General features: G+C 46.8%; 1 protein-coding gene across 1 annotated transcript in view; it reads left to right on the top strand.

Annotated features, from left to right (window-relative positions):
• The first annotated feature begins 5,236 nt into the window (after positions 1–5,236).
• Fry (FRY microtubule binding protein) overlaps positions 5,237–12,590 on the top strand; it is a 392,348-nt gene continuing 384,994 nt past the window's right edge. Inside the window, exon 1 of the mRNA XM_075971622.1 lies at positions 5,237–5,366. The gene's annotated coding sequence lies outside the window, so the exon portion shown is untranslated. The remainder of the gene's footprint in view (positions 5,367–12,590) is intronic.

Genomic DNA, 12,590 nt, shown 5'->3' with positions numbered 1-12,590 from the left:
AGTGGGTTTCTACGAAGCACAGTGAGGCTTCCTCGGATCTCTCTCCTGCCTTTTCTGTCCTTCCACCAAGTTAGGAAGCAATGACAAGACCTCCCAGAAGCAAGAAGACCATAGAGTCATATTCTGAGACTTCCAGCATCCAGAACCATTAGCAAAACATATCTGGGTTCTTCCTAAATTACCTTTAGTTTTCTGTGATAGCCACGGAAAATAGACAAGCACAGGCTGTGCACCTGTAACTTCTTAAGAAGGAGACAGGCTTCTTTCCAGGCTTACCTAGCCCATGACTGTTGGTTATAGGAAATGGGGGCATAGGCTATCGCCCTAGTTGGTTTTCTGTCCCAGTCACACAGACGTTCTTGGCTCACAGGCTTTCAGGTGCTAAGTGGGCAGCATAAATACACAAGTAGGCAGGAGACTCATCTCTGTAACTGGGCACTATCTTTACTAAGATTATTTAAATAAAAACAAACAAAAAACAAATGGAAAAAGACCAATAAGGGGGATAGAGAGGTGGCACAGCAGTTAAGAGCACTGTCTGCTCTTCCAGAGGATCCAGGTTCAATTCCCAGCACCCACATGGCAGCTCACCCACGGCAGCTCTAGTCCCAGGAGATCTGACACCCTCACACAGACATACACACAGGCAAAAAAAAATGCGCACAAAATAAAAATAAATAAATCATTTTTTTAAAATGTAAAGCTAAACTTATGATATTTTACAAACAAAATATATCTAGCTTGCAGCCTTTGCTTAATTGGAGTAATTTCGATTATTTTCCAGGCTACAAATTCGAAGTTTAAGTGACCTAAGCACAAGCTTGATTAAAGTTCAGATGTTGTACAAAGTAGGTTTAACCTAACGTGGTATAACATGGAGACTTAAAGACTCAGTGACTCAGAAGAAAATTGGTGATTATTGCTTTCAAAGACGCAGTCCTTTGTGACATCACCCAGGGACCTGGGTCCTTCTGCCATGCTCCTCCACTTCCAATTGGTGTCGTTCCCATCACTTGGTTCAAGTTTCTTCACCTTCAGCATCCTATAGAACAGAGAAGAAAGTAGAAGGAGGAAATGGGTGTTGGAAGGGGGAAGGAAGCAACCTAGGATCTGAACATAGCAGACATACCCAGCCTCAAAAGAGTCTTGGAAATAGGTTCTCTAAAGTCATGTGATGGAAAGACGGTTGCCAAGAGGCCCGTGCACGCTTTTCTTCTGCATGTAGAGTACATGAGAGCACACCCAGACTGGGCTGGTATCTTAAGGGCTGAAGGAGTTCCCACAGAACAAGGGCTGTCATCCTAGCTAAGGGCTTGGCTGTGTTCCCAGTTCCATGTCACAACAGTAGCTGCCCTTGATAGCCATCCTTTTGTTCACAGAAGAGTCGCCTTATTGGAGATTCTGAATAATTGCATATTATGCTTCCCTTTCCTTCACATAATATCAAAGTGGGTAATTTTCACGTTCTCTGTGGTGATTGCTGGAATACTTCTAGCCTGTGTCTGTTCTCTCTAAAGTCTGTATCTGGCTTCCCATGGCGTAAATCTGGAAATATATAAAAGCTGGGATAAGTGGGTGAAGTTAACAGCTGCGTGTGTTTCAGGCTTCATCTTTGAGCATTTCCTCATCAACTCAGTCTTCTCTTCCCTGATATCGATCCACACCGTTCCATGCTGTGATCTTTCTGGTGCCATCTATTCACCATGGAATGTTCCCTCCTCTGCTTCGCACACAGCCTTTCAGCCTCATCCGCATTTCCCCATCATCTCTGCATCCCTCTCCGTCAGTATACTCTCCAAGTCGTCCCAGACAGAACCATGGGGGCTTATTTCAGCGAGAAGAATGTTGCCTTCCATTACTTGCTTAAAGTAAGTGTGTGCTGTTGCGTATTTTTCATTTTAAAACATCCTGGTTTCACATTTACACATCCGGGTGCATTTTCCCCCCGTCAGATCCCCCTTACATGCTGGTGTGATTCCTGTCTGTAAGGTGAATTGGTTTTCCTAGAATAATGGGGAACCCCAGCTCCGTGGACTGATACCAGCGGGAGACGATCAGCTTGTCAGGGAGGCACTTTGGTTACCTCATAGATCCTGTCTTCGCTTCGCTTTTTTCTTCTCCAGATGTAAATCCCTTAAGCACAGCAAGGGACAACAGATGCTTGGGCCCATAACTCTGGCCAGTGACCTTGGAGAGAAGGACCGCGGGAGAAGGCTGCACAGCATGGCTGTGGGGCAGAGTTGACAGCTGACAGCCAGCTGAGCCAAGCCAGCAGCACCCTTTCTGGTTCCCACAGGCTACCATGTGAGACTCAATTAGGTCAGTTTTTTTTTTCCAATTAGTTTCCTCTGGACAGAGTGAGAAAACTGTAGCTAGTGTGTTTGTATTTGGTTCTAAGAGTGCGATGTATGTATTTATTTACAGATCTGTATGGCTGGCGCTGGTCCCATTTTGAGAGCATTCACCAAGTAGCTTGTGTAGTTTTATTATCTCTGTGTAGTTTTATTATCTCATTTCTTCCAACCCATAACTCCCTGGGGTGAGACAGCATCTGCTCCTGCAAGAGAAATAGCTGCAGCCTTCTCCTTGGTTTTTTTCTCTGGGCTTTTGACGCCGGGGAGATTAATACACCTTCATTCCTTTGGAGGCCCCAGATTTCCACCAAGAAACTTAGCAACTGACAACTGTAATGCTGTTTGTTATATATATGATTCTTGTGAAAGAATCTTTAAAAAAAAAAAAACACGGGCCTAAGAAGAGGTATTGAAAAGGGAAGGGAGAGTCTGGGAATGTGGCTCACTGTAGATTGTTTCCCTAATATCTATGTTCCCTGAAAGAGAAAGTAAACAAGAAAAAAATTACCGAGTGAGGGTTTAATCTCAGAGATTAAAGATCCCACGTTAACTAGCAATTTTTTTTTCTCTCCCAAATATTTAGACTATTCACTGCTAACATGTTAATACTGTGGTTTCTTAGGCCAGGACTAAGTTAGAGCTCCAGCATTTAGATCCAGTATTCAGTCACAGCTTGCTAAAAGCACGGAAAGTGTTGACGTAATTCTCTAGTGTTTGCGCAGTTGTCCCAAAGCTCAGGAGCAGGCATGCAATATGGGCCAATTAGTTTATAAATTTCTTAATGCATGTCAGCACTGTAATCTGGTGGTGTGGAGAAATGTATTTCCTGTCTATGATAAAACTATATTGGATGTTCCTCCTATCCCCAGAGGATGGAGAACAGCCAAGGTGACAGGTGAAGCTAGAAAAATGTGTTTATCAAAACACAGTACAAGGCCTGCTTTGAAGGGGATTTCAGATCTCACGTGGCCTGAAAGGGGATATGAAAGCAAAGGGAGCTGATGTGGGCATGCTGTCAATTGCACCAGGCAGTAGAAATACACACCTTATTTCATGTATAAGCGTTTGCCTGAGTGTATGTCTGTGAACCTCGTGCATGCAATGCCTGCAGAGGACAAAGAGGGCATTAGAGCTCCAGGGCCTGGAGTCACAGATGGTTGTGAGCCACCCCTACCCTAGTGTGGGTGCTAGAAACTGAACCCCAGGTCCTCTGCAAAAACAGCCTATGTTCTTAACCAGTGAGCCACCTCTCCAGTCCAGCAGTAACACTTGCAGAGACCAGGTTCTGGGGTTTTACTATGGAGTTTAGATGAGTAGCTAGGTTTGTTTTTTCCTGTCATATTTCTACTTCCCAATCAATAAATAAACAGGACACTGGCCAATTTGAATGCTTCTGAGAACTTTGCATAGCTGAAGAAGCTCCCCAATGCCATAGACTGACAAAATGAAGAACAGGGGTGAATGGTCAGGAGACACGGCCCTCCAGCTCCAGCACTCAGAAGTCAAGGCCTTGAGCTCTGCCAACACCACTCCAGTTCCGGGCAGAGAATTCAGAAAATTGCTTGTATTCTGTAAGGTTTGAATCCTTACAGTGGGTGCTTTCCTTGATCCGATCCAGGTGATGAAATGGGTTTAAATTAGGCCTATTATCAACATCGCATTCTGCACAGGGTTAGGGAAACCTAGAAGGAGCCCTAAATTTACTCCTTAATAAGCTACCTGCCTCATCTGAGCCCAGGGGCCACCTCTGTTCTGTGTGGTGGCTGTTCAGCTGGGCTACCTGCCACGCCCCTCATGCTCAGATACCACCACTGCTCAACACTGGGCTTATCCCAGGCCGGCCATCACTGGGCCCATAGCCTTCCTTTGATATTGGTTCTCTGGGTCTAGCCCTGAGCTTCCTTCCTTATAGTAATTGTCACCTTCTTTCATTAATGACACCCCCACTCCACCCCCGGGCGGGACACTCTCTCAAGATTGAGACAGATTTGAATCTTTGCCCTGTTGGAGTAGGTTGATTGGGATAGAAGGAAACTACTGGTGCTTGGGTGGATGCCAGTTCATACAGCATATTTTCTGCCCACAACGGTCAAAGTTGTGGCATACTCTACGGATCCATGTGGGTTTTACTGAACATTATCAACTCAATACATTTTAAAACTGTTTTATTGATAGATAACTCCCCCATCAATAAAATTCACTACATAAAATGTATAATTTAGGGGCATATAATGCAGTCAAGAGTCAGGTGTCCAGAACCACTGGGGAAAAAAGTATGCAGTGTGCTCATACCTTTCACGAGCAAGCGCTTCCAATTCCGTGCCCCCGACATCCGCAGCCTCTGATCTTCTTCGATCCCTACAGAGTTTCAATTAACCGCTTGCTAGACACTACACAGTTAGAACAATTTCCGTGTGACTAAGTCTAAAACAAAACCACCAGCTCAATGACCTTGGCCGGGCAGCTTGTTTTAAGTTGGTTTAGCTCCTACATAGAATGGACGAGTTGAAGGGGTGTGAGAGCAATTTCAAGTTTGTTTAAAAGGCTAGCCAACAAAACTACCCAGCCCCCAGTCCTCTTGCTATGATTTCAATATTCCACCCTAGGGAACCCGTCCCGCGGAGCCACGGCCCTCGCCCTGGAGAAGACGCTTCCTCTCTCGCCTTTCTTTGGAGCTGTCTATTTCTGGGTTGGCAAAGCAGAAGCTCCTGGTGCCCGCAGGAAGCCTCGCCCAGCTTGGGTCCCCACCCTCCAGCGCGCCCCTGGAGAGGACCTGCCCCCGAGGGGCGGAGCCAGCCACCCTCGCAGCCAATGAACCGGCGACTGGGCCGGCGCCGGGGGCGGGGCTGCACTTGACAGTGGCGGTCTCCCGGCAGCCAAGCGGGCGCAGCGGCGGAGCGCGGCGCGGGCAGCGGGGAGGGCGCAATTCGGCGGCCCCGGGTGGAGCAGCTGGCGGCGGCAGTGCGATGCTGCGGGTGTCCCCGGGCTCTGGCATCGCGGCCTCTTCCTAAGGTACCAGCTCTGCTCAACCTCTACCCCCCACATCGCCCCAGGAGACCCGCGCGCCTGGGCAGCGGCTTTGTGGAGCCGGTGGGTGGGGCTGGGCGGGGCCGCACCGTCGGGTCGCTTCCCTCCGGGGAAGAGGTGGGGGAGGAGGGCCGTCTCGCCAGCAGCTGACCGCATCCCCACGCTACGTGCTCTTCCTGCCTGGTTGTGTTTTCAAGGAGGGTTTGTTCCCGGACAAAGTTAGGTACCGAGAGTTTGATGGATTCCTGGTCCCCGATGCCCTAGAGGGACCCGTGGCACACTGCCCTGTGTACCTACACCATGCGCTAAACTGGAGCGCAGCAGTCCTGTGCACTTTCCCACAGGAGCAGCCCTGCTTACTTGGAACGTTGCAAAAGGAAATTGCTCTGTGGGACTCTCCCCGGGGAAGGAGGCATTCTGCAGGCGCATCTCCAGTTCAACCTGGTGGCTTTTGCTTGTCCACAGTGCCCCAGGATAAACCGGGTTTAACCAGTGGCCTGTAAAAATAGTCTTCATCGAGGTCTATGCTTTAAAGGCTTCAAATTTTAAACCCATTTTACTTTCTAACCAAAGATCCCAGAGTCATTGAGCAAAGCCGGCCAGCTACGTGTGTTGCGTTTAATATTTTATTGCTCATTGGTTCGTATTGGCTTGTTTTTTAATATTGGGATAGGTGCTGTGAACCACTTCTCAGAGTGAGAAAGGAAAACAAAGAATATAGAATAAGTGTGTCCATTTGAACATAGCCAAAAATTTTAACTGCCAAAGTAAGATAGCTAGATTAAACATTATTTACAAGGCTTTCTGTAACATAAAATAATTACTGCAGCTAGACTCTACTTAACCCGTGCTGGTTACGAGAGATGAAGAGATGGCTCTGTAGTTAAAGAGCACTGTCTGCTCTTGCAGAGGACCTTGGTTTGATTCCCAGTACCCATATGGCAGCTCACAACCATCTATAACTCCAGTTCTAGGGGATCCCATGCCCCCTTCTTATCTGCAGAAAGTACTGCATGACATGGTATAGACAAAACATCCATTCACATCAAATAAACAACTAGACCTTAAAAAAAAAACACTTAAAAAAAACCCTGGCTAACCAAGACTTTAGGAAGAGGCCTATGATAAAAAACGACTGGGCAGCATTAGTAACATTTAGCTACTGCTTGGCCTTGCAGTTAACAGGTTTTAACACATATGTCAAATTCGATCTGATTCCAATACTTTCCTGATCACACATAGATTTTTACATGTATGCTCTTCTTATCATGACACTTTCATGCTGTAAGACAACTTTACATCTGCTTAGCCCTGCATCCCAACACATTCTGTCTTACAAGAGTTCCTTTAAGGAAACTGCCTTAGTCCTGCGCAGCTCTGACTCTGCGCCAGGCATCCCCTAGAGGTGCGTGCTGTTTTCATTATCACTCTAACGGAGCATCCTTACCTTTCCTGAGTTGTCTTCCTACATAGCTCAGGCCACCTCTTGAACTCCCTGTGGTCTCCCTGCCTTCTCTCAAGGGGTGAGACTACAGGCATGTATCACCATATCCCGCTGACTTGATTTTATTTTAGATAATTTCTTTAAAAAAAAAATCACATGGCAAGAGAGTGATCCAGGTAAGGTTTGAACCTGGCTCCGTTTGACTCCCTGCCACTGTTCTGTGATGTCTCCCAGTTTTTGAGAGTGAGTTTGCTCGTTATAATACAGTAGGGAATTGAAGTGTGTGTCATCTCCTGGCCTGACATGTCAGACGTCTTTATAGACTATTTTCTTCTCTCTGAGCGACTGTGTGCCCCGGGTGTGGAAGGGCAACCCCAGGTCTCCCCCGTGCTCCACCCCATAGGTGTGATTTGGGGTGTCCAGATAGGTGAAGCCCTTGCCTTTTGAAGCACCTCTCCCCACTGGCTTGGCTCTGAAGGAGCAATCTCTACTGTATCTGTCATCTGAGGCTATTTCTGTTCAGCACACCTTGTTGATTGGCAGCCACACATCCCCTGCAGTGTTTACAGTGACTCACGTGTCCTGCTGTCCCACCTGTCAGAGAATTCCTCACAGAGGACGGCCTACTTAAAAGGAAAGGCTGCAGTGAACTTGGTGGGGAAAAGAATTTTAATTCAGGGAATCCCTGAACTCCCTATTACTGACCAGAAAGGATAATGTGATGCTTTAGGGAGGGGAAGCAGGCCTCCTCTCCACAGTGGGAAATGTCTCATCGATGTTGAGGCCTGTTGTCAACACTGCTGACATATGTCTGCCATGTGGACACCCCTTTACTTGTTTCCTCGGTGACGAATGTGGTGACACACCTATTTCTAATTTGATATTTGCTTTTATACCAAGGCACTTGTCATTTGACTAAACTGCATTAAAACGGAGGTCCCAACTGTGACCCAGTAAGTTTCGAAACTGTGCCCAAAAAAATGAAGTCTGTTATAATTTATAGCCATTATTATGGAATTTCTCTTCCTAAGGGTGTGTTTCTGTGTGTGCGTGCATGTGTGCGTGTTCTTGGTATGGTTCTCAACTCTCTTTGGTTCAGAATGATTTCACAGCACTACGGTGCAAAGGAAACAAATGCATTTTTGAGCTGTGCCCATGCTACCTGGAAACTCATCTCTGTTTTTGGCACTGGACTGCTTTTACCCTAAGTATTTAGAACCTCAGAGTCTGTGTGTATACTTTGAGGTTTCAGATCAAGCCTCCCATGCAATGATTTCACCCCATCCTCTCCAGCAGCGGTAAGGTTTGGGTGTCTAGCACAGCCCCAGCATTCCCCATCTCCTGCTTCTAGACTGGAGCACCAAATACCAGAGAAAGCAGAACGAGCAGTTTGTCCCTTGCCCCAGAGTGAAGATGCGCCAAAAACATGTTTGGATTGAGAGTCACTAGGCTTCTTTAAATGACTAGTGATCTGTGAAACTATGTAGAATTAGCAACATTTTCCGGTTTCCTTAAAAGTGTCCTGTGCAAAGGTGTCAAGGACTTACAACCGTCCAAAACCAACAGCCTTTCACTCGGTTCCTAAAGCTTCCCAGAAAAAACCAATCTATCTTGCTTTTCTTAAAGAAAATCATATTTCACCAACTCTAAAGTATCCTCAGCTGGGAGACTGGACATCATTTTTATGCCATCTGAGAAAGCCAAACGCTGGGCAGTTTTATGCGTGCCAGTCCTGACACTGTGTGTGTGGACCACAGCACTCACCTGCGGTTCGCAATCTTCTGCCATTGCGTCCTAATCTGTTTCCCATGGCTGTGATGAGACACTGACTGATAGCACCTTGGGGAGGAAAGGGTTCATCTGGCTTACAGATTGTGCTGGTTGGTTTTTGTCAACTGGACACAAGCGTGAGTCATCTGGAAAGAGGGAATGTCAGTGAGGAACTGCCTCCATCAGATTGGCCCATGGGTACATCTGTGGGACATTTCCTTGATTAACAGTTGATGTGGGAGGGGCCCAGCTCATTGTCTGTGGTGCCATACCCAGGCAGGTCCTGGGTGGTGTCGGAAAACAGCCAATAAGCAGTGTTCTTCTCTCTTCTGTTGCTCTCTGCTTATGCGTATGAGTTCCCACCTCCAGGTTCCAGCCCTGCACTCCTGACTTCTCTTGATGATGGTCTGGAACCAAACCCTAGTCTCCCCGAGTTGCTTTTGGTCGTGATGTTTATATCTCAGCAACAGAAACCAAACTAGGACACAGGTTATGGTCCAATATTGCACGAAGTCTAGATGTGAGTCTGGAGGCAGGAATTGAAGCAGAGACTGCCTAAGAATACCGCTTACTGGCTTGCTGCCTGTGGCTCCTGCTCAACCAGTGTTTCTCACAAAACCCAGTACCACAAGCCCAGGGTTGGTACTTCCCATGGTGGATGGCCTCCTATATCAATTAACAATCAAGAAAATGTCCCCCGCAGACATGCCCACAGGCCAGTCTGATTGAGGCTATTCCCGAAGCGTGGTGAGGCTCCCTCTTCTCTGCTTGGCCAGTGATGGACAGAAGATGTATATGCATGTACCCAGTAACAGACGGTAACAACTTCATCAGCGTCGTTCTTAAGGCTGGTGAAGCATTTATATCTAGCTTTGCAAAGCATGGTGGAAATGCCAATCAAAGAGAAATCTTTTCTTTAGTGATCTGCTGGTTCTGTTCCGCTGCTCTCTTACCTGCCATGGTGCGTACATAGTTACATCTTGCAGTGTGCCAAGTCATACATAATCTTTGTTTAAAGAGCTTAAATGATACATTGCTGCATTAACTTTCCCCGGGGGTGGGGAAATGCGACCAAATGTCTGCTCACCCCAGATAGGGCACCAGTGACAAACCCAAGAAATGATTCCACCCAAGTAGATCTAGCTTGGGTGCACCAATGAGTTTAATTGGGGTTACTTGCAAGATTGGAACCACGTACGGATTCCTACTTCACTGGAGAAGAATACCCACCCACCCCCTCAGCAACTACCTGTTTATACATCCTGGGAGGGTGAATCTCATGCTACCTCATGCAGCCCCCACCCTCTACAAGGGAAAGTTTGTGGGCTGGGTCTTGTGCCCCCTCTCCTGTGAGCAATCACAATTGCTCTCATTTCAAGACAGCGCTACCATGTTATGCCTAGAGGATAGGATCCCATGGCACACATCCGGGTAACAGTGAAAACAAGATGGACGTGTGTGGCTGAGCTAATGGACGTGTGCGTGCTACCGCTGTTGTCAAATTGTCATCTGTGTTACTAGATCGTCAGTTATAAAACACACACAGTTTCCATGTATGCTTAAACGCAGATAAAACATGGGTGACTTACGTGGACCTGCTAGTTGGACTGTCGGCTCTGGGAAGGCAGAGGCTGTCTGTGTCCTGTGCTGTATGGATAGTAACCACGTGGAACGGTGATACACAGTAATCATGTGTAGGATGAGTGAGTGTGAGCCCCTCGTGGGAGGCGTGGAAACACAGCAAGTTGTCTTCAAATTCTGACGTCTGTAAGAACGCCAAACACAGGCCAGCCGCAGTAAGTCCTGCGCTGGATCTACAGAGTCCCTGCTCAAAGTGTTTGGTGGCATTACAAAACAGCTCATGGTAGGTTAAATCTCAGTACTTTTATTATTTTCCATGGAAGGAATTTATGATTTCTATCTAGGCCCTTTTATATGACCTGAACTCACTGCCTATTTGAACTCTATAATAATTTCATGTGTTTTCCTTTGGGTCGCCAACATATTGTGTAATGAGTAGAGAAAGACTGTCCCTTCTCTCCAGTTGGACCACTGAAGCAGGAGTCAGTGTTGTGGCCTTGCCTGGGTGTACCGCTCTGAGAATGTGTGCCCACCTTGAGTTTCAATGCTGGAATGGGCTATAGAGAGAGTTTGATGTGTTTCAGGGAAAAAGAGGAATGAAAAAAGATAGATAAGGAGGGTAGGAAAGAAAGGGAGGGATGGAAGGAGAGGAAGGAAAGGGAAGGAAGGCCAGTCTTGTTGCACAGTGAAGACCTCCATCCGCTGGTGACTCAATCTCCTCACCGCTGCCTGCTCAAGCAGAAAGCACTTCTAGACCAATTGCAGGCAGATGGACAATTATGTCAACAGAGAGTGTGGTGACCATGCCAGCTCAGAAGCAGTCCCAGGGACCTGCACTGAATACACATTGCCCAGAGAACCCCAGTTTACATCTGCCGTAGCTGCACCTGCTTCCATCCCAGTAACAGGGGGTCCTGGACACGTAGTTCACTCGTGGGCTTCTTGGATACATCCAGGCTGCCCACTGAGGAGAGAGTAATTGGTGTGGGTGGAAGGTCACCGGAGTAGCCCCAGCCACAGGTGGCACAGTTAAACTGTAGTACTGTGAAGATAGACAAGGACTGGATCTTTTATCTAGCAGGAAGTCATTTTAATTGAATCTTTTTAGATGTATACCAATAACACTTAAACAAAACTGCTTTGTTAAGTATTGTTAACATGAACATGAGGCAAAGTAGTGAAAATTACAAAAAAAATTTACAAATTACAAAAGCTTGCTTACTGAATATAGAGACTGGAAGGACAGAAAACTAAGTCCACAATTTGGGGGGCTGTTCTGATCAGCTCAGATCTGTTTTAATCTGGTGCAATAGGAAACATAAAAATGACAGCCATTGAGCAAGATGTCTGTATTACACTCTCCTGGAAGGTTAGGTTGGCACAGCTACCAGGGTTTCCAAACACAGAAACACCGGGCCTGGAGGCAGAAGGAGGAAGGGGTAGCGTGGGCAGGAACAGGAGAAGCAGGGTCGGAGGGTGGGAACTGGCTAGTCTGAACCATTTCAGCAGGCAGTCTGAAGAACGACTGGCCTTGGGGTTACAGTGGCCCTCAGTCTGGGTGCTACTGAAGGAGATGGGGTGGGTTCTGCTTAGTTATCCAGGCCTTGAGAGATCAGAATATCAGGACACAGAAACTAAAACTCACAGTTAACATATGGGGGTTTTATTTTAATGGTTAGCTAATCAGTTAGTCCCATAGATTCATAAAATGTTCTATAAAAAAAAAGCAGAAACACCTACCTTGGGGTCTGATGGCTGTACTCATTCAGTACATTAATTATATCTGAGTCATCCTGCCAGATGGTCCAGCCATGCTACTCTTGGTCCTTAATGGCAATGGTAGTCGGGTATACAGTGTTTATCCTGAGAAAGCGAGAGAGTGTGTACTGTATGATAAAGATCCCCGTGGGTAAACCATCAGAAGGAAAAGGAGGCATGACACGTAAGTCTGTTAGACGCTAACAGGCCATGACCTCACCGCTGTCATGGTTGCCGACACAAGACCTGTGGAAGATCAAGACACTCGAAACGCCAGTGTGGGGATATTTGCAATTGATTGGTTCTGAGGTGCAGAGAATCCTTTTTCTCTGCAGTTGTGGTCACTGGGCAGGTTGTTTGTTGTTCTAGTGGATGACCCCACCCCTGTGCCCAGGCAAGTTTCTTAAGTATTTTCTACTTGCAATCTCTTGTCAGCCAAGGAACTTTTACTTGACCCTAGGTATGTAGGTGTCCTCGTTACGCTTCTACCGCTGTGAAAAGACACTGTGACCAAGGCAACTCTTACAAAAGAATGCATTTAATTAGGGTCTTGCTTATGGTTTCAGTGGTTTAGTTCATTATCATCATGGGAGGAAACATGGTAGCAGGCATGGCACTGGACCTGAGAGCTACAGCCTGATACACAGACTAAGAGA

Source organism: Microtus pennsylvanicus, chromosome 1 (assembly GCF_037038515.1).
Source record: "Microtus pennsylvanicus isolate mMicPen1 chromosome 1, mMicPen1.hap1, whole genome shotgun sequence".
NCBI classification, from domain to species: Eukaryota; Metazoa; Chordata; class Mammalia; order Rodentia; family Cricetidae; genus Microtus; species Microtus pennsylvanicus.
The sequence above is the reverse complement of the archived record's forward strand: the minus strand, read 5'-3'. Positions and strand labels throughout refer to the sequence as shown.